At 41.1% G+C, this 21663-nt stretch overlaps 1 pseudogene across 1 annotated transcript in view; it reads right to left on the bottom strand.

Annotated features, from left to right (window-relative positions):
• The window catches only part of LOC306960448, a 66999-nt pseudogene that overhangs the window by 15391 nt on the left and 29945 nt on the right, over positions 1-21663 (bottom strand). The window contains exons 2-6 of the transcript in view: positions 8394-10167; positions 8162-8329; positions 7903-8076; positions 6982-7120; positions 38-215 (exon numbers count right to left, since the gene is read on the bottom strand). The product of the transcript in view is annotated as an uncharacterized misc_RNA (transcript). The remainder of the gene's footprint in view (positions 1-37; positions 216-6981; positions 7121-7902; positions 8077-8161; positions 8330-8393; positions 10168-21663) is intronic.

Raw genomic sequence — 21663 nt, 5'->3', positions numbered from 1 at the left:
TCAGAGAAGATCAAATGACTGAGTGAAATGGACCTACTGCTCCACAGACGCTCAGCCAGCTCCTTCTGCTGCCTCCTCCTCAGGAAGTTCACAGTGATCTTCAGAAAAGCCTCTCCATTCTCATCCACAGGCTCTAAGCATTCTGGGTAATCTGTGCTCAGAACCTTGTGGAGCTTCTTCAGCTCCTTCTGAACAAAAGTGAAGATGTCCTCCTCCAGAAGCTGCACAGACACATTAGAAACATCACAAATGTGTCAGTGTCAGATCTGTGTGAAACAAGTTCATTCATCTGAACATCTGCAAACTTTAGGACACACCTTCAATATGGAGTCCAGCTGTGTCTGAGGCTGATGATGTTCCTTTAAACTCTTCTTCTCTCTGTTGTTGAGGTCACAACAAGGGATTTATTTACATAACCCTGAACCTCCCACTGTTCTTCTGTTTTCATGTCATGTTAATTTATGTATATATTATTTATTTATTTTTTCATAAAAGTCAAGACTCCCCAATATAAAGTAAAATGAATTGTACATAAACATGTTGCACTGACAACACAGGAATCAAATTGCTATGTTTTTTTAATAATGCTCAATAAACAACTGAATCCCACGGATCAGATGTAAAGTTCATTGTCCATCCAGTGCACATTCAAATTACTTAACATGTTATTGTATAGATAATGTAAATCATAATACAGTTTGAACAATCTTTGACTGATGACTCACTCACAGGGGTCTAATCATCACTTACTTTGGAACATGTTCTTCAAAATGTATCCCTCGTTCCATTGAGTCATCACTGTTCACAGACTCTGGGCCGGTCCCAGGAGCAGGTCTGTGGACACAGAGGCAGCTGTGGCTTTAGAGCTGAGATTATGTCATCACATGTTCGTCATGTCAGAACTTACTGAGGAGCATCTCCTTGAAACTCGTCCCATCGTTGCATGGAGCTGTCACTTCTCACAAACACTGGGCCGGTCCCAGGAGCAGGTCTGAGGACACAGAGGAGTCAATGGCTTTAGGTCTTACTCTGACATGGAGATCAGTGATGGATCTCACCTTTGAGCTTTGGGACTGTCGCTGGTTTTAGAGGGAGGAGCTCTGTCATCTCTGTGTTGTTTTTCATCCATCGTCTGTCCATTTGTTCAACGAGCTTCAGTCTGGGAAATACACTTTTTTACTATTATCCATTTTGACTTTTTTTTTAAATGTACATATGTTTAAACAAACCATATTCATTCACTTTGACAAAGACGAATCAATTTGTGAATATTTCCTTCCTTTTCTTAGCAGTCGCCATGACACTTGAACCATCAAGTCAGTCACTGCCACGCGATGCAGCACTTAAAATCACATGACCCTTATCTACACCAGATTAGATATGAAAAATGCCTTCATGGGCCTGGTCAAATGCGGGTCATATACGGCCCTAAGATCTGAGGTTCACCACCCCTGGTTTACAACATGGTCATTTACACACACATTGTTCTATATTTAACGCATGCATTAGATTACATATGCACACATATGGTTACGCACGCACAAATCAATTTACACAGACAAATGTTTCTCATACAATAAAATCTCCATAATTTTAAACAACCATTTCTCTGACTGTAATTTATTATTTATTTTTTCATTCTTTTATCAGATGTTGGTCATATCAGAACTTACTGCGGATGATCTTGTTTAAACTCCTCCCATTACTGAATAGAGCTGTCACTGCTCACAGACTCTGGGCCGGTCCCAGGAGCAGGTCTGAGGACACAGAGGAGTCAGTGGCATTAGCACTGACTCAGACATGGAGAACGGTGGAGGATCTCACCAACAGTGGTTTCAGACATAAGGGCTCTGATCTCTCTGCTGTCCTTCATCCATCATATGTCCATTTGCTCCAAGAGCTACAGTCTGGTACAACACATGTTTAACTTTCTCCTTGTTTTTGAAATAGTGGCGTCCTTTCACGTGGATAAAACCATGTTGAAAATGTTCTACAGGGCTTTTGTGGAGAGCGCTTTGACTTGCTGTATCATCTGCAGGTTCGGGGCCATGACTGATGTCGTAAGCAAAATCCTAAGTGTCCCTATGAAGGGTCTGCAGGACATTTATTTTGCTTGAGCTCTGGATAAAGCAGGCAAAATATTATCGGACTCAAAACGTCCTCTGTTTAGAGACTTTGAGCTGCTACCCTCAGGTCAAAGGTACAGGTGCCCCACCCGGTCTAAAAACTGGACCAGGCAGTCATTTGTGCCACAAGCCATTTTACAATTAAACAAACAAACATGATTTAAGAATATGAAGTCACCAACTGTGATTTTTCTTTTCTGTTCTGTACAGCTGGTCTGTCAGAGAAGGTTTTAAAGAATGTAGGTAATGATTTTAACATAATTTAAACTGAGGCTGACGGGCCGTGGTTTGTTCTTTGCATGTTGTCAATGTTTGGATCTGTCTGCTGTGGTCGTTGTTGTCCTTGTGTATTTTTACTCACTGCAAATGAATTTCCCCACGGGGACAATAAAGAGACACACAGTCTCTGTGAATTACGCCAAATACAGTACTAATTATATACAGTGGGGAAAAAGTATTTGGTCAGTTTCACATTCTATTGGATTTTGGCCAAATACTTTTTTTCCCCACTGTATACGTTTAGAAGTTATATGCCTTACTTCTGAGCTCGCCGTGGTCCATGCTCATATTTAGTACGGCACAAAACGTTTCACATTTTGTTGTGTCAAATCGTTATCTATTATTACCTATTACCTGCATTATCGAAATAATCAAAAGTCCAAACTCCAAAAAATGAAATGCAATAGAACATATTAAAAGTATGAGAGCAGCTTTTTCCTCCATAATAAACCTCTCAAGCATTCAACGACTTCTAGATATTGAAATGTGTCCATATATAAGGTAGATTATTCTCATAGTCATCACCAAGGAAATGATCCACTCTAACTGTCCCAACAGGGGAACATGTCAAGGATGCCCTTTAAGTCCACTACTGTTTGCATTAACAATTAAACCATTGTACGGTGTCCACAAACAGCAGATTTTTTACCCAATATTTCCGATCCAATTCCAGCTGCAGTATTATTTAAGCTACACACCTGTTCATTCATTTGGCACCTTTCAGTCTGCAATCCATCTGTTTCTGATGTTTTTAATTTCCTCCACTCATGTATAAACTCAAAGTGAAACTAGGATTTTTTTTTATTATTTGCATCATTTTACCATTTAGAATTCACAAATGAAAATACTTCAGTTTTTTTCTCCCCAGTTAATAGATAAATGATCCTCATAAAACATGCAAAAACACTCTGACGATGGTTGCATAAGTATTATTCAGTGGGTGGGTTAGAATCAGTTTTATTGCCGTGGTTATGAACAGGGTCACAACTGGGAATTTTTTCGGCCGATCATTAAATAAAAAACTATAAAGCCTATAAGACTATAAGAGCATGCGTAAGAAGAAGGTCATAATTTGTGCCCAGAGACCTTTTACTTCTTGCTTTTACCCCCAGAGTTGCTGCTGATGATGATCTCGCAGACGTCATTCCTCACATTCCTCACATTCCATGCATTTTATATGTGCTCATGACTCAGCGCATTAGACTAGGATGAAGTGACTTTTGTTCCATAACGAAAAAGGATAATCATACACTTTGACAGTTCCCAAAGTTTTACTGTAAACTATAAAGACAAACCAACATTTCGCAACAAACTTTCAGAGAAATCAAAGTTCAGTCCAGTACTTCCTTCATTACAGGTTTCTGTCACATTTATAAACATCTTTCTTTTGGGAATATTTTAGTGCTGATATTTGTGTCACAGTCATAGCAATGTTTTTACCTGTGAATTACTATTAAACCTATAGATTAAGATTCGATAGTAAAAACGTACCTGTCGACAGAACGAGCTGCTGCAGCGACTCCACTTCCTCAAACTCTGAAGGAATGTTTTTCAGTCACATGTTCAGACTTGCTTTGTTCTAAACCTGTAAAACCTGATTGTGTTACACAGTTTACACGAGTAAAATATTTTTTACACTTCAAACATATGTTTGTGCGTTTTAGATGATGATTTATTGATAAGTGGAAGCTCTGCACACCCGAGAAGGCGACAGGTGCGTAAAATAATAGATCACCTGGTATCGCTTTAGATTAAGGTGTTCTCATTAACCTCTTAACTCCCACCTGAACATGTTTTCTCCTGTTCTCCAAATTCTCCAAATCTAAAAGCTTCTTCAAAACAGCGACAAAAAACGGGAAGAAAATGAAGACGACAAATACTAAAAACAAAAAAGTGCTAAAAAAGTGACAAAAGAAAACGCCAAAATGACAAAAACTTAACAAAAAAGTGACAAAAGAGCACCAAAAAAATGACAAAAATCCAGCAGAAAAAATGACAAAAATCCAACAAAAAAGTGACAAAAGAGCACCAAAAAAATGACAAAAATCCAGCAGAAAAAATGACAAAAATCCAACAAAAAAGTGACAAAAGAGCACCAAAAAAATGAAAAAAATCCAGCAGAAAAAATGAAAAAAATCCAACAAAAAAGTGACAAAAGAGCACCAAAAAATGACAAAAATCCAGCAAAAAAGACAAAAATCCAGCAAAAAAATTACAAAAATCCAACAAAAAAGTGACAAAAATCCAACAAAAAAAAGATAAAAATCCAGCAAAAAAAAAAAGACAAAGATCCAGCAAAGAAAGTGACAAAAGAGCACCCAAAAAAAAGACAAAAATCCAACAAAAAAGTGACAAAAATCCAACAAAAAAATGACAAAAATCCAGCTAAAAAAAGACAAAAATCCAGCAAAAAAGTGACAAAAGAGCAGCAAAAAAGTAATTAATAAAGTGACAAAAACACATGGGGAAATAAAAAGTGACGACAATGGCAAAGAGGAGGGAATGCATTTGGTTTTGGCGGGTGGTAAGAGGTTAAATATTAATAATCATTAGTAATCATTTTAGGGTAAGGTTATGGGTTAGCTATGAATAAGCTAATGGCCTATTAGCATGTTAACAGATAAAAGTATAGTAAGTAGTGTGTTAATACTTTACTTTTGCTTATTAATACTTAATGAGCACACTTAATATAAAGCGTTATCGATTACTTAATTTGAAAAAAGCTCCCGAACACTATCTCTTTTACTTGGCTTTTATTGCATCAATGTTTTGGTCACTCTGACCTTCACGATGATGATTTATTGAAATTTTATCCAATAAAAAGATTGTATCAGTTCAGGCCAGAGCAGGGCAGCGATGAAAACTCATCCGTATGAAGGCAAGAATATGAGCTGACGAAAGCGGGCAAGGCAAGTTCATTTATAGCAAGATTCAGCCATTCATTCACTTTGCCTTTTTTGGTTTGAAAGTTTTGATCGGGGCTGTATTAGGATTTAATAGGACAGCAGTTTTTTTTATTATTATCATTCAAGTTTAGAAAAGGAAACAAAACAAATAAACCAGGAATTTTGTTCTTCAGATTTTATTTAGAAACAAAAGAACCAACGATTGAAGGGAACATGGATTTCTGTACTTTCCTTATATATCGTTAATGTGTAAGGTTTTCCACATCTCTGATTTTTTTTTCTGCTTTCTTATTATCCTACTCTTTCGAAAAAGCATAAAGACAACTTTTAAAAATAACAAAACTACCAGGTCGACTACAAACTACTTACTACTTCCTAACTTTTTATTCTCTTTACACCTAGTATACTTACACGTATCTCTTATTTTACTGCGCAGACGTCCTTAACTCTGTTTTTCATTCATACAGTTAAACAGTTAAAAAGCATAAAGCTCGGCCATCATACAAAATCATTTTTCATTGATCCAATTTGCAGATATTCTATGAAAAAGATTTTCTGCTTCTGGGTTTCCTGAAGAAGTCTTTTGTGTTCTTGTCCCAACAAGCGTCAAAAATAAAACCTAAATCTTCTTTGTGGGAGGTCCCGGGTTTTGCACCAGGTTTGTCAATGTTTGTTGACAAAGATGTTGGGAAGCAGAATTGTTCTTCAAGCATTTTTATTGGGCCTCAGAAGTACATAGTCGTGGCACATGTCACAGAAGTCCGAAAATCTTACAGAGGAGAGGAGTCAGCTTCTACAGCACTGAGACTACTTTGATTTAGCTCATGTTCCAAGTGTACGTTGACTACAGTATGTAATGTGCAGTAAATGATAGTGATTGTGACAGGTTTATGACCGCAGCAGTCTGGATTAGTTCTATTCTTACAGTATGTCTGCGAAAACTGTCTTGTTTTGGATGAAGTTACATGATGAGAACGTAGCAAAATGGTGGTCCTCATGTACAGGGTTTTCTTCGTCTACAGGGTGGTCCTCATGTACAGGGTTTTCTTTGTGTACGGGGTGGTCCTCATGTAACCAGGCAGCTGCTCGACACAATCAGTCCTTGAAAAACATTTTGCACTATTTCCAAAGTGCCAGCATAAACAGAATAAAAAGAATAACATTCACAGCCATACTATACTCCTAAATATTGGCTCGTGAGTGGAACACCCGCTACACAGACTTGACACACCCCTCTAGCTTCGTAGCCATCCTATGACACAACCTTCTACAACCTTCCTCTAAGCCAAAGTTGGTCTTCTCAAATGACTGGGTTTTGCAGAGCACACAGACACAAAGGAGCCTTCAGACCAGAGTCTAAACCCAGGGAACAGTGGATGTGAGAAGCTGGATCTGAAGGTGTGGAGGTGGATCAGTTGGTCAGAGGAGACTGTGTAAAAAGACAGAGAGCCGGCAGCACAGTCCACAAACACCCCTACTGTCCCAGAGGAGGAGGAGCAGGGGTGAGGGAGGGGAGTGTGCTGGTTATTATGACAAACACTGAAACCATCTTTAGAGCAGGACAGACTCCAGGACTGATCATTGAATCCAAACAAACTGTCATCACTGAGTCCCTTCCTTGTCATTTTTTTGTATGCCACTGACACCGAAACCTCTCCACTCCACTGGACCTCCCAGTAGCAGCGCCCGGTCAGACCAGAGGAACACAGAAGCTGAGCCCAGTCGTCAAATCGGTCCTGATGATCTGGATACGGCTGCTTCTCTCGCACAAGGGTCGCCATCTTGTTTTTGTCGGATAGTTTGAGCAATCTGTGAGCCGTGTGTGTATTTAGAGTGATTTTAGAGAAATCTGAGAAGACACAATACAGACCCAATACAACCGTAAGTCACCTGTCCATGCAAATCTTCCATTTACTGAATGTCAATTATGTATAAATGGTGTTTTACCTCAAATACACAAATGGGGCCATTTAAAACTTTAAAATACGAAACCGTCATCAATCAATGTTCGCCATGATAAGAAGCGTCCGAGCAATGCTGTCCAATACTATATGAGTTATGTAGCTGTTGGTGATGTCACTTCCCCTGTTGTTTCCGCCACTGGGTGAGGACGGTGGATTGTGCAAACGCAGCTGAAGCTCTAGTTCCTAAACACATAGGGATCTAATGGTTGACATGACAAGGGGATAGAAGCTATGATCAAGATATAGGAGCTGTTACTGGAGGAATCCGGATTCAGCCTGCATGTCAGTAACAATCTCTCTTCCTGGTATCTGTCTCCTGCTCATGTGACATCTTCATGCTACTTTACCCCTGCTAAGATTTCTTTGAGGTACTGCCAAAAATGGCATTAACTTTGACACTTACACTTTCTGGGTCCACTTGGTACCAGCCACTCGGCTCCAGCTGGTTCCAGTCTGAACGAAACATAAATGGGATAATTAATATGATGGAAAAATAATTAGAATCAGCCAACACTTCCTTCCTCTGAGGAACATTTCTACATTTGACCCAACCTTTAATGTCACTGTCGCAACATGTCAGGAGCAGTGGATGATAAATCATGATCATTATTTATGAACAGTCCTCACCTGAGAGTGGAGAGTGAGCAGTGGGGGTCCTCCTGTAGAGCCGTCAGGAGCTTTACTCCTGTGTCTCCTGGATGGTTGTAGCTGAGGTCCAGGTCTGTTAGATGGGAGGGGTTGGACCTCAGAGCTGAGGCCAGAGCAGCACAGCCTTCCTCTGAGATCAGACAGTGTGATACACTAAAACAAAACAGGATGTACACATCAGGTTTAAATATGTGGGTATAGTATCAACGTGTCACATGGTACAATAACTTATTTCAACCTCAATTGTTCCAGTTTACAGTGAGGACTCTTCAGTCCAACAGACAACATCTTCAGCCCTGAGTCCTTCAGGTCGTTGTTGCTGAGGTCCAGGACTGTCAGACTAGAGGAGCTGAGGACTGAGGACAGAGCTTCACAGCTGCTCTCTGACAGGTTACAGCTGCTCAGTCTGGAGAGAACACACTGTTTTAGGAGAAGTTTAGAAGGTTCATACTTACATAGACCTCACTCACAGAGCTTTGTTGGAGGCTTTGACCACTGGCAGCAGCCTCAGCAGAGCCTCCTCTGAAGCACAGTATTTCTTCAGCTCAAACTGCTCCAGAGCTTCTTCTGATGACAGTAAGATGAAGGCCAGAGCTGACCACTGAGCAGGAGACAGTCCACCTTCAGACAGACGTCCTGACCTCAGGTACTGTTGGACCTGCTCCACCAGAGAACCATCATTCAGTTCATTCAGACAGTGGAGCAGGTTGATGCTTCTCTCTGCAGACACTTCCTCACTCAGCTTCTGCTTGATGTACTTAGCTGTTTCCTGATTGGTTTGGGAGCTACTTCCTGTCTGTGTCAGCAGACCTTGGAGAAGGCTCTGATTGGTCGGCAGTGAAAGACCCAGGAGGAAGCGCAGGAACAAGTCCAGGTGTCCGTTTGGACTCTGTAAGGCCTGGTCCACAGCCGTCTGGTGGAGATGGTTTAGTTTTCGTTTCAAACTTAATATTCTAGACTTGTGCACTAAGAGCAGGTTGACTCCAGTGTTGATGAAGGTCTGATGGACGTGAAGGGCAGCCAGAAACTCCTGCACACTCAGATGGATGAAGCAGTAGACCTTGTCCTGGTACAGGCCTGGCTCCTCTCTAAAGACCTGTGTGAAGACTCCGGAGTACACTGAGGCGGCTGCAGCGTCCAGCCCACACTCGCTCAGGTCACTCTCGTAGAAGATCAGGTTTCCTTTCTGCAGCTGCTCAAAGGCCAGTTTCCCCAGAGACTGCACCATCTTCTTGGTCTCTGGACTCCAGTGTGGGTCTGTCCCAGATCCTCCATACTTGATGTTCTTGACTTTGGCCTGAACCACCAGGAAGTGGATGTACATCTGAGTCAGGGTCTTGGGCAGCTCTGCTCTCTCTCTGGTCTTCAGCACATGCTCCAGGACTGTGGAGAGGATCCAGCAGAAGACTGGCATGAAGCACATGATGTGGAGGCTTCGGGACGTCTTGATGTGGGAGATGATTGTCTGGGCCTCGTCTCTGAACCTGTTCCTGAAGTACAGCTCCTTCTGTGGGTCGCTGAACCCTCGCACCTCTGTCACCATGGAGACGCACTCAGCAGGGATCTGATTGGCCGCCGCGGGGCGTGTGGTTATCCAGAGGCGAGCGGAGGGAAGCAGGCTCCCCCTGATGAGGTTCACCAGCAGCTCCTCCACTGAGGCGCTCTCTGTGGGCTCCGTCAGGGCCTTGGTTTGGATGAAGTCCAGAGGAAGTCTGCACTCGTCCAGACCGTCAAAGATGAAGAGCAGCTGCAGATCTTCAAAGCTGCTCACTTCTTCTGTTCCTCTAAAGAAATGATGGAGCAGCTGCACCAGGCTGAAGCTCCTGTCCTTCAGCACATTGAGTGCTCTGAAAGTGAAGGGGAACAGCAGCTGGACGTCCTGATGGGCTTTGCCTTCAGCCCAGTCCAGACTGAACTTCTGAGTGAGCAGTGTTTTCCCGATGCCAGCCACTCCCTTTGTCAGCACTGTTCTGACGGGCGCCTCTGTGTCCGCGGGGCCTTTAAACATGTCTTCACATGTGATGGCTGTCTCTGCTCCAGCTGCTTTCCTGGAGGCTGTTTCCATGTGTCTGACCTCATGTTCCTGGTTGACCTCTGAGGCCCCTCCCTCTGTGATGTAGAGCTCTGTGTAGATCTGCTGCAGGAGGGCGGGGCTTCCTGCTTTAGCCACGCCCTCAGACACACACTGACACTTCTGCTGCAGCTCACACTTCAGTTTTTGCTGAAGAACTCCAGAACGACTCCCTGAATGAAGACACAGACAGAGCCTGAATCTCATAGAAGATCAAATGACTGAGTGAAATGGACCTACTGCTCCACAGACGCTCAGCCAGCTCCTTCTGCTGCCTCCTCCTCAGGAAGTTCACAGTGATCTTCAGAAAAGCCTCACGGCTGCTCCTCTGCTCTCTATCCTCATCTTCCACAGGCTCTAAGCATTCTGGGTCACCCATGCTCAGAACCTTGTGGATTTTCCTCAGCTCCTCATGGACAAAAGTGAAGATGTCTTCTTCCAGAGGCTGCACAGACACATTAGAGACATCACAAATGCAGTCCTTTTCAGATCTGTGTGAAACAAGTTCATTCAACTGAACATACATGATTATTAACATGAGGACTTTCATACTTTTAACGATGTCAGGATTGATTCTTAAATATAAATAAATGATATTTTACTGAAATGTTAAATTCCGTTAATTGTTACATTTGGTTCTTGCTGTGATGCATAGTATGTGTTATTATACAGTATATGTGGAAGGTGCAAGTTTTGGTCTTTGGGTTGGAGACACAGTTGCGTGTATTTTGCCCTGTAGCCCAAGATGATGTTACAAACAATAAAGTTTATCTTTGCTTCCCTTACATATACTGTGTAAACATTAGTGAAGAACTGACCTTAAATATGGAGTCCAGTTGTGTTAGTTCACTGTGGTCATTTGAACCCTTCTCTCTGTGGACAAGAGACACACCAAAGAGCCCACACAGCACAATCTATGTCAGAACCAGTCCAGGGGAATGTCACCTCGTAGGGGAATGGAGCATGAACTTGTGACGTCCTTTAAGCATTACTGACTAAACACTGTCGAGCTCATCTCCACACACTCACTCTGGTCAGAGAGCAGTTCAGAGAGGACATGGAGGAAGACTATCAGCGGGTACAAATTCTGACAAACCATCAGACAACTCAAGGAATGGGAAGGGGAAGGTGTGCTTCATCAGCACTGGGGAGATGCTGACCTCAACCCCGGATGTTGTCTGACGAGAGAAGGAACATTCAATCCCAAGGTAAAACTTCAATCCCAATTATCTGTCTTTGATGCCTCCTCGTGGCTCCCTGGAAAGGAAGGAGGGCACAGGGAAGGCGGAATTCTACAGAAGACGGTTCTTTGATGACCTGGAAACACCTTGGGATCCCTTTGGAGAAATTAACTAAAGTGCTTGATGTGCTGGTGGCACAGTAGGTCCAGGGTTTGATTCCCACCTGGACGGGGCCTTTCTGTGTGGAGTTTGCATGTTCTCCTCGTGTCTGTGTAGGGTTCCTTCCTGTACTCCGGTTTCCCCTACCACTAAAAACATGTACAATAGGCCAGGATGAAAGAGAGTGTGCATGTTTGAGAGTGCGTGTGTGGGACAACGGATGGAAATTAGCCTTAAGCTACAATCCAGTGTGGCTTGTTTACATGCATGAGACACATGTATGTTCATTAGCATGCACTGTCCCCACTGAATAAACAAATAAATAAAATGTGAGCGTATTTCATAGTACCTTCTTAGATCTCTACTGAAAAAATTAAATAAAAAAGAACAGATGGGTGGACGTTCCAGAACCTCCCACCAAATGGGCCTTGAATTTTAACACAAAACTCGAAGTTCTGGAACTGCATTGCTGGATGTAACTGCAGAATTTGAACTACAGCTGCTTCGAAATCAATTAGTGAGCATCGACTACAACTACACTACTGCATTTTTGAAGTTGAAATAAAAGGTCACATCTGGGATAGGAACTAATAATCTTCTGGGTCAGAATGTTTTCTCTCTACAACACAAGCTACATTGATAACTTAAGCTCTAGAAAAACTGAAGAACCTTCAGTTGGATTTCTATTCAAGTCTGTTTGGATATTAGAATGTTAGATATTACTTAGAATATTAGTAACCAGCAAAACAACTTAAACGGTTGGATTTCTTACTTAAGAAAAAAAATAAGTTGGACCTGACCTCCAGACTCGTATTCATTTTTTTAAGGTCAACTTTTGGTTTCTTAGTCCGATGCTCTACCCACCACTGCTCCACCGCACCATGAGCAAATAAAGTGTCTCACCACAGAGAAATCCAAATATGGACCATATGGGCTAGTTATCCCTAACCCTAGCCTGAATAGTGCAATAGGTTCCTATCTGGGCCCAGGACTCCCCTGTAAAAGAGTTTCTTAATCTCAGTCTTACTTTCCTGAGTAAACGACCTGAGCCTGAATTGCAGTCACACAATGATTGAATCTTACTTATCTGATGCAAATGTCAGTGGTTCCCACATAGACGAGTTGCTCCACAGAGACTCACAGTCAGGGCCTGTTTTGGAATCGTCCAGTTTGAGGTGAGCATTAGTTCTTTATGTGAAGAAACACAAAACAAACAAACAAATCATTACACTGCATCCACAATTTACTTCACTTTTTCTCCAAACTGTGTAAAACAGAAATTCTGTTGGATTGTTCCAGGTGATGCCATTTCCTCTCACACAAAATGGGAAGGAAATGATGAGGGATGCAGCACTCTTGAAATATCAAAACATATTGGGACAGGACACAGAACCATCAAACATTTTGTTGCCAATAGCCAACAGGGTCATAAGAAATATGATGACAAGAAAAGACACAGAGCAAAGAGTGGAGCACCAGGAATCCATTATCAGCCAGTGCTGCTATTTTCAGCAGCTGTAACTGACATGAAGGGTCCAGAAGTACAAGGTATTCAGTCCTCAGAGAGAATGCAAATGAGAGAAAAGTGAAAACCTGACCACTACTGATCACAACACATGAGCTAAAATCTTTGGACTGGGTCAGGAATGATCTAAAGACAGATCTTTCAAAGGTTTTACAGACCCTTGAGATCAGAGTGACTCTGGATGGACTGGTGAATGGGCTCATGACTGGATCAGTAATGGGTATAAAACTCTACTCTGACTTTAGCACCAGCAAGATGGAGGAGGGGCACGGGGGTGAGCAGGTTTCATGTATTAACTACACCCTGAGTGTTTCTAAGAGCTGAATGAAACAAGTACATTTCACCATTGTGCGATCGATAAAGGCTTTCTCATCTTATCTTATCTTAAAGATGAGTTCGTTGGACCATTTCAAGTTGAAAGTGGAATTGAAACTTGACTCCCAAACCTGCCAGTCTTCATGTGGTGGTACAGGTGAAGTCCATCCAGAGTCACGTTGGTCTCATCAGTCCATAAAACCTTAGAAAGATCTGTCTTTTGATCATTCCTGACCCAGTCTAAACATCTTAGCTTATGTCTCTTGATCAACTCACATTAGCATTGCCACTATTGAGTTTTGAACACCTCGTACTTCTGGACACTTCAGGTCAGTTACAGTTGCTGGAAATGACAGCACTGGTGGTAAATGGTCTCAACTTATATCACGCTTTTCTCTCTTCATGAGGCCCAAAGTGCTTTACCAGGAACCAGTCGCCCATTCACTCCCATTCATACAGCACTGGAGACACTGGAGGCAAGGTGGGTGAAGTGTCTTGCCCAAGAGCACAATTCGAACCACCGACCTTCCAATCATGTGACAACCCGCTTCACCATTTGTGTCTTTTTTCTATCAACTCACTTCTCACAACCCTCTTGGCTATTGGGGACAAAACGTTCCATGGTCCTGTGTCCCGTCACAAGATTCTTTGAAAATTTCTGATTATAATTTTCTATAACAATGTGACTTTTCAATGTTTTTTCAGATGTCAAATTTGAATTGCTCTGCACTTGATTCAGAACGTGGAGCTGCCTCACCCAGGACGCTTCAATCCTACTGCCTTTCAGTTTTATTTGGAATTTGAATATGAAAAAGACCACCTTTTAAATTCAGTGTTTACAGTTCCCATTAATGATTCCTTCAGTAATCACACACAGGGATCTGATAATGACTTACTGTTTACTTTTTCCTCTTTTGAAATTAATCAAGCGTCCAATTGAGTGTCCACTTTTCAGTGACAGGGGTTTGGTCCCAGGAGCAGATCTGTGGACACAAAGGGCAGCAATAGCTTTAGTGCTGGTGGAGAGCTGCTGAACTAGAATGGGGACGTTGTCAGTCAGTGGAAGCTTATGGAATACTTAAGCCCCTGTTTTCAGCCAAAGCCCAGTAAAAAGAGTGAAATGAGGGAGACCGTTGTGTTTCACAAAACAGGCAATATCTCAGTTTTTAGAAAAAACAACAACTTTGGATTTCTCAGGAACTGGGGCAAGTAGAATTAAACCCTTTTCACCTACAGAGTCTCACCTTTCAAACGAGCCATGTGTCCACAGCTATAACATAGAATACGCTGTGGTGCTACAAATATCATGAAAAATGGTCTAGATTGTTGGTACTAAATTCCCAATGTGCTGCGCTGTTTTGGAAAAATAGGAAAAATGTGTATTTTTTCCAGCAGCTTTTAGATTTGCATAAAGAAGAACTGGAGGAAATGTGCTCGGTTCAGGTGGGGGTTTTAAGGAGTTTTAAGGAAAAACATTATTACATCTGCAGAGCTTGAGGCGGGAAAAGTCCTCCGTCCTGAGTACCCTAAATTTCTCGATGTTCTAGGACTGTCTGTTCTGATATGTTTCTGCTACTTCACAGGGGTCAGAGACAGTGCCTCTAGACTGGTAGACAGGTACCAGGGAGTGTGTTCCACCTCCAGGGGGGTCAGCCTGCCCAGTAAGGTCTATCAGGGTGCTGGTGAGGACAATCCGGCCGATAGTCGAACCTCGGATTCAGAAAGAGTAATGCATTTTTTTTCTGGTCGCGGCACACCGGACCAGCTCTATATCTGGAGAGAGCCTCCCTTGTGGTGTCCTGTGTTGGGGCTCCAGTAGTAAGGGGTCCGGGGCCCTCTGCTAAGGGCAGTCCATTCCCTGTATGACCGCAGCAGGAGCTGGGTTCGGCAGTAAGTCAGACCTGTTCCCAGGGCGTGTTGGTCTCCTCCAGTTCATTACTTTTATGGACAGGATTTCTAGGCGCAGCTCAGGACTGGAGGGCATCCGGTTTGGGAACCTCAGGATCTCATATCTGCCGTTTGCAGATGATGTTGTTCTTTTGGCTTCAGCGTGCACTGAGGCGGTTTGCGGCAGAGTGGAAAAGGTGCTTCCCCTCTTCAGGTCGGTGGGGAGTCCATGTCTCAAGTGGAGGAGTTCAAGTATCTCGGGGTCTTGTTCTCAGTGAGGGATGGATGGAGCATGAGATCGATAGACGGATCGGTGCGGCGTCAGCAGTGATGCGGTCGCTGTATCGGTCTGTGGTGGTGAAGAGGGAGCTGAGTCGGGGCAAAGCTCTCGATTTACCGATCGATCTGCGTTCCCACCCTCACCTATGGTCATGTGATCTGGGTCCTCCTTAGATTCCCCCTGTGGCCTGGCACCAGTTAAATGGACATTCCAGAATCTCCCACTAAACTGGTATATTCAAACACAATAAGGATAGAATCTTACGGATCTGATGCAAATGTCAGTGGTTCCCACATAGACGAGCTGCTCCTAAAGGACTCACGGTCAGGGCCTGTTTCAGAATCGTCTGGTTTGAGATTAACAGCAGATCTTTATGAAAACAAACAAAACAAACAATCAAACACAATTATTAAGTTGGACCTTCCTCTCAGTGTTATATTTGTTTAATTCCCAGAGCACATTTTAAGTATTCTGATGACCTTTGAATATGCCTTACAAAAAATGTACCATTTTAAAAATCTATGATCCATTCATTTGTTCCACAAATGGATCTAATACTGACTTACTGTGAACCTTTTCTTCTTTTGAAATTAATCAAGCGTCCAAAAGACTGACCGCCCAGTGACAGTGATCTGGTCCCAGGAGCAGGTCTGTGAACAAAGAGGCAGTGGTGGTTTTAGATTGAGATGTATTTATTTATTTTTTAAAGTGACAATGCAAATTAATCAACATAAACATGTAACAATGCCAGAATAGGCTGCATTCATGTTCTAGAATGAGATGGGGGATGGAGCCACTCAATATTCTGTTGCTATGTTGACATCATGCGCAAAGCCTCTCTGTAAGGATGGCTCAAAATGGCTCAAAGTCATGTGATGTTTTTCAGATTTTTTGAAGGATATTTAGGGGGTCTCCCAGCGCCGAGGAAGTTTTACCATGTTACAGTATAGCACAAATATGGTATATTTTTGCATATATGAAACTTTTCTTTGCAAAAATTAAATAGACCATTTTATATCTCAAATTCTTAATTACGGACTTCCATTTACCTCATAAACACAATTAACGCATAAATTATATTAGAAAATGTATCCAAAAACCAGACCTACTTAAAACCCCATTTTCAGACATATATTGCAATGGTTTTCACAAAGTCTGATTTCCTTCTGTAGTCCCAGGAAGATTACAAAATATAACAGTACAGTTGGTAATATCAAGAGGGATGGTGGTGTTGATTGTGACATGTAGAACGATGGGTCTCACCTCTGAGCTTCAGGGGGGTCAGAGGCTCCAGAGGAAGACTCTCCGACGCCTCTGTGCTCTCGCTCATCCATCACCCGTCCAAATGAAACAAAGAATCAATGAGCGTTGATAAAAGTGACAATTCTTTTAAGCAACTTTACATTTTCCCTGTTATACTCTTTACTTTTCTGACAAATCCCCATACCAAGGACGTCCTGACATTGTTTCTAAGCCACTAATCATTTCCTTAAATTTAAAATCTGACTTCTGTGTCCATTCTTATGAGACAAAACATAGCGTCATAAATATCCCCGTGAGTAAACTTACCTGTCGACAGGACGAGCTGCTGCGGTGAAATGGCCTCTTCTAAGTGAAATGTGATCCAGTCACATGTTGATCTGTCAAACCTGTTTGATCCTGCCTGTGTTCTGCTACGTTCAGTGATCCATAAATGCACTGTTTTTAGTGTCAACATGACATATATTATACCGTCAATGGACAAAAAGAGCATTTCCATTATATAATAATAAGTACAGTTGTCTATATCCCAAGTGCAGATTTTCTGGTTGTACTCCTGAAAAGTTCACATAAAAGTTGTAGAAATGCTCCGCGCCTCCCAGTGATAATTTTGACAACATATTTTAATTTAGTCTTAGTCTTTTGACGAAAATGTAATTCGATTTTAGTCTAGTTTTAGTCCAAAAAATATTTTCAATTTTAGTCTAGTTTTAGTCGACTAAAATTGCAAGTAAATTTAGTCAACTAAATTTAAGACTAATTTAGTCAACTTTGCATTAATAATATTCATTATAATCATGTTTAATCTTGTTCCTCTGCTTCATGGAGCTGCTCCACATGAAAAAAGCTCAGAGCTGATCCTTTAGCAGAGAATTTACATGATCTGAGGCTCTTTCAGACGGTCAATAGAAGTTTGGATGATTATAGTCTCTCCTTTTCATTTTTATTTAGTCTAATTTTAGTCGACTAAAATATCTGGACATTTTAGTCATAGTTTTAGTCTCATGAAAAACTTTTGATTTAGTTTTAGTCCAATTTTAGTCATCAAAAATATCACTTTGAAAAATTAAGACTAAATATCGACGAAATTAACACTGCCGCCTCCTTCAACTGTTTCTAATGTTTATATTCCAACATAATACTGAGCAAGTCCAGTTCTACTTTGAAATAATTGTTTTTTTTTGTTTAATTGACACTTCACGACAATTTAAACTGACCATAGGTTTTTAGATTCACATTCGTTCATCACAATTTCTGAATTTCAAATTTCTAGTTGTAGATATCTGGAGTTCCACAGGGGCCTATTATAGGGCCATTGATTTTAATGACATTTGTGAAAGAACAAACACATACCTTTTTTTGTTTTGTTTTTTGACGACACCTGTGTATTTCACTCGGGGAGTCATTTGTTGGAATTAGAATTGGAAGAAGAAAGAATTGGAGAAGAAATGTTAAAAGTGAGAAATAAGTTAAAAAATGAATATAAAATGGAACAAACTGACTTTTAGTAATTATGGAAAAAATTATGATATGAAAATCAATATTGATGTAATTAGTACAGGAAGAGTGAAGAAAGTTCAGTTTCTTGATTATGTAAAAAGGAGAGTCAGCAAAAGTACTGGCATTTTATGAAAGTTAAACATTTGTTTGATTGCTAGGCTGCATGTTAATGAACATACATACTGTAGGTCTCATGCATGTAAACGCGCCGTACTGAATTATTAAATGTACTGACAGGTATATGATTAGAGAAGATGAAAATTATTAATGATTGTAGCATTGTTCCACCTGAAAAAGAAACCTGTGTCTTTCCTGCAAGTGCCCTTTCTTCAGACCTGACTTATCACTATTCTGGAGCGGGACATCACCAGCCCGTCTTCATAGAGATGTTACTGCTTTAAATATGGTTGATTATATTTGGTCCAGTTCCAATTGCTTTAATTTAATGACCCACTGCAGAAATAGTATGGTATGCTATTTGACAGGGACAGTGCAAATCCACACAATGACCAAGACAAAGGCAGAAAAGATGCTCGGATGCCTGGCTGTTGGCAAGGCAAGTTTATTTGTGGAGCACAATTCATACACAAGGCAATTCAAAGTGCTTCACAGATAAAATCAATAAAACATCAGCATAAACATTAATCAATTACAGTAAAAGGCAAGAGTGCAGATAAAATACTTTCAGTCATATTCATGGGTAAAAAGAACTGTTTTCAGCCTGAATTTGAACATTGTCAGGGTTGAGGCCTGTCTCACATCCTCATGAAGACTGTTCCAGATTTTAGCTGCATGAAACTGAAACGCAGCCTCAGCGTGTTTAGTCCCGACTCTGGAACCACCAGGAGGCCCCTCCCTGAAGTTCTCAGGTTCGGCGCTAAACCATGAAAAGACTTGTAACCAGCAGAGGTGTTTTAAAGTCTATTCTCTGAGTGACAGGAAGCCAGTGTAGAATTTTGCACAAGATGCTAAGTGGGCAGGTTTATGTTTAAAAGAGAAAATGTAAACATACAGAATTTCATATTTCACAGGATGGATTTTGGCCTTTTGATTTATTGGTTTATTTGGTCGGGACAGTGCATGTTTATGAACACGCCACACCGGATTGTAGCATTGGGCTAATTTGCATCCGTCGTCCCCCATGCACATACTCAAACACACTTTCATTCGTCCTGGCCTATTGTACATGTTTTGAGTGGTAGGGGAAACCAGAGAAAATGCAGATACAGGGAGAACAGGCAAACTCCACAGAAAAGGCCCCGTCCCTGGTGGGAAATGAACCCGGGACGTTCTCTCTGTGAAGCGCGAGCGCTAACTGCTTTGCTCCTGTGCCTTGCTTTCAAATCCAAGCTTAATTTTTATTTGTATTTTTTTTTTTCAGGCTGGCGTTTAGTATTCAGTAGTGCAGTGGCATTGTACTTACCAGCATTATTTGTATTTCTTATATTGTTTCACTATGTGAACATTTTAATAGCTTTTAATATGTTTTTATTTCAATTTTGGTCAAATAATTAATTAATTAATTAATTAAATAAACGTTTATTTAGAAAGCTTTACAACACACTGGGCCAGATCTTGTGCTGGCGCAGAGAGGGGCGCAGGCTCTTGGCGAATTATTTTCAGAGTGGCGGAGTTTGTGCTTTGTGTCTTCGCCACTTGTGAGAGGGCGTCACAAGAGGAGGTGACTGCACTGATGAAACACCACTGACAATCATTTCCTCTGTTACATTGCGTTGCCTTGTGTTCTTTCTTAAGCTCTCACAGGTCAAACTAAAAACTTTATTTACTCCATCGTGAGGTAAACAATATTCACGTCTCGAGAGAAAAAGAGCTACAGCGTCCACTTTTTAGAATGGTTTAATGATCATTATGTTTTCTTTCATGCTGGTTCCCATATCCATCTTGTCAATCTATGGAGAAGTGGGTGAATACATTTGTGGCCATGATTGCATATAGTGTTTGCACCGGTGTGTTTGTTCGCCTGACACTGCAGAAGGGAGACCCCGAAATGTTTGACAGGCAATAAAGTTTAAATCTTGTACTAATGTAATGTATTGAGTGTAATTGACAGCCAAGGCCTACAATTTGACACAACCTAAGAATCCCATTAAGATACATTAAGTCATGTTACGAACATCACGAATGATGGAAAAATTACATTTGTGATGCATCGTGCCTATGTGTAGACCCAGCATGAAGTCCCTTCCTCTGGTCATCTCAGACAGTAATCAGAATCCCTGATGCCATCACTTAAACCAATGAGACGAGCTTTTCCTCTGAACCGGTCTATCAGGTCCAATCAATCCAATCAATTGTCTGTGTGCTTTCCAACACCAACAAATAAAAAGTAGACAAAATGACTTTTTACATTGGAGCCTTTATAGTATTGTAGCGGAAAAGAAAGTGTTCAATTTGTCTTTCAAATGTAGCGGAGTAAACGTTCTCTAATTGTTAAGCAAAGTGCAATAATGGGAAATAGACGTAAAATGTTGTAATTTGTGACGTCTCTTAAATTGGTCTGTGTGATTGGTAAGACGCGTTTATCAGATGGGCCGATCAAATATGGGTCTGTCTTACTTTCTTTCAATAGAAATTCCGGTACAAAGTATAGCACTGTTCTAAACCAAGTTTTAAATGTAATTTGTGGCTACATAACAGCTCTGGACAATGTGCCATTATTTACCTTTGCATCTACCACAATACGCTCCCGTACAGATGTGAGAAGATTTATACACTAATCTGCTGTATGAAAAGTGTTGGAAACTACACTGAGAGGCAGGGGTCCATCAAGCCTGTCTTGTCTGATTTCACTGAGAAAATCTCTTTAGAGCTGAAATGTTACTAAATGGCTACTACTCTAAAGGGAAAGTAAAATGTGCACCTCATGTTGCAGTCTCCTTGTTCAGTTTTCTTCTCTTTCTTCAAATGTTGTCCAAAGTTACTGCCCAAGATAAGAAAATATTGTTTCTAATTCCACTGTGTTTGGCTGTGTGCTCCGCGTGGCCTCTCCAAAACCATCCATAGCACGACTACTGAGGCGCAACTTAGACATGGATTTGATTGGCCGAAAGAAAACGCACTATAAAAAAAAGGCTTTACTATAAACTATAAAAAGAGATCAAAGACTAACTTTATTGAACCATGAGGGAATTTTCATTGTCAAAGTAATAAAACAATATGCAATAACCAAAACACCATTTTAATCATTATGGAAATAATAATTATAAAATTAAGGTGGAAGTAAAGCAGGTAACCAGTCTATAATATTCAAATAGAAATTTAAAATAAACTCATACAACAATTTTATACCGTTAAATTATGATTCGTAATAATCAATAAAAAACATGTGATCGGTATCGAGTTTCAGAACCACTGCTCTACTGGTTTCCCTCTGAAGGACACAGACATAGACGTCCTGCACAGTGGTGTGTTTTGCACTCCCCACAAACTACTGTTTACTGGTTGCTGTTTCCTGGAAAATACAGTGGATGTTTACATACATTATATAAAAAGACACTAGCATTTTTTTCTCAGCGTCTGACATTTTTTAGGTTAAATAGAT

This window comes from Gobius niger (assembly GCF_951799975.1).
Source record: "Gobius niger genome assembly, chromosome: 3".
NCBI classification, from domain to species: Eukaryota; Metazoa; Chordata; class Actinopteri; order Gobiiformes; family Gobiidae; genus Gobius; species Gobius niger.
Note: the sequence above shows the minus strand (reverse complement) of the source record. Positions and strands in the feature narration are given on the sequence as shown.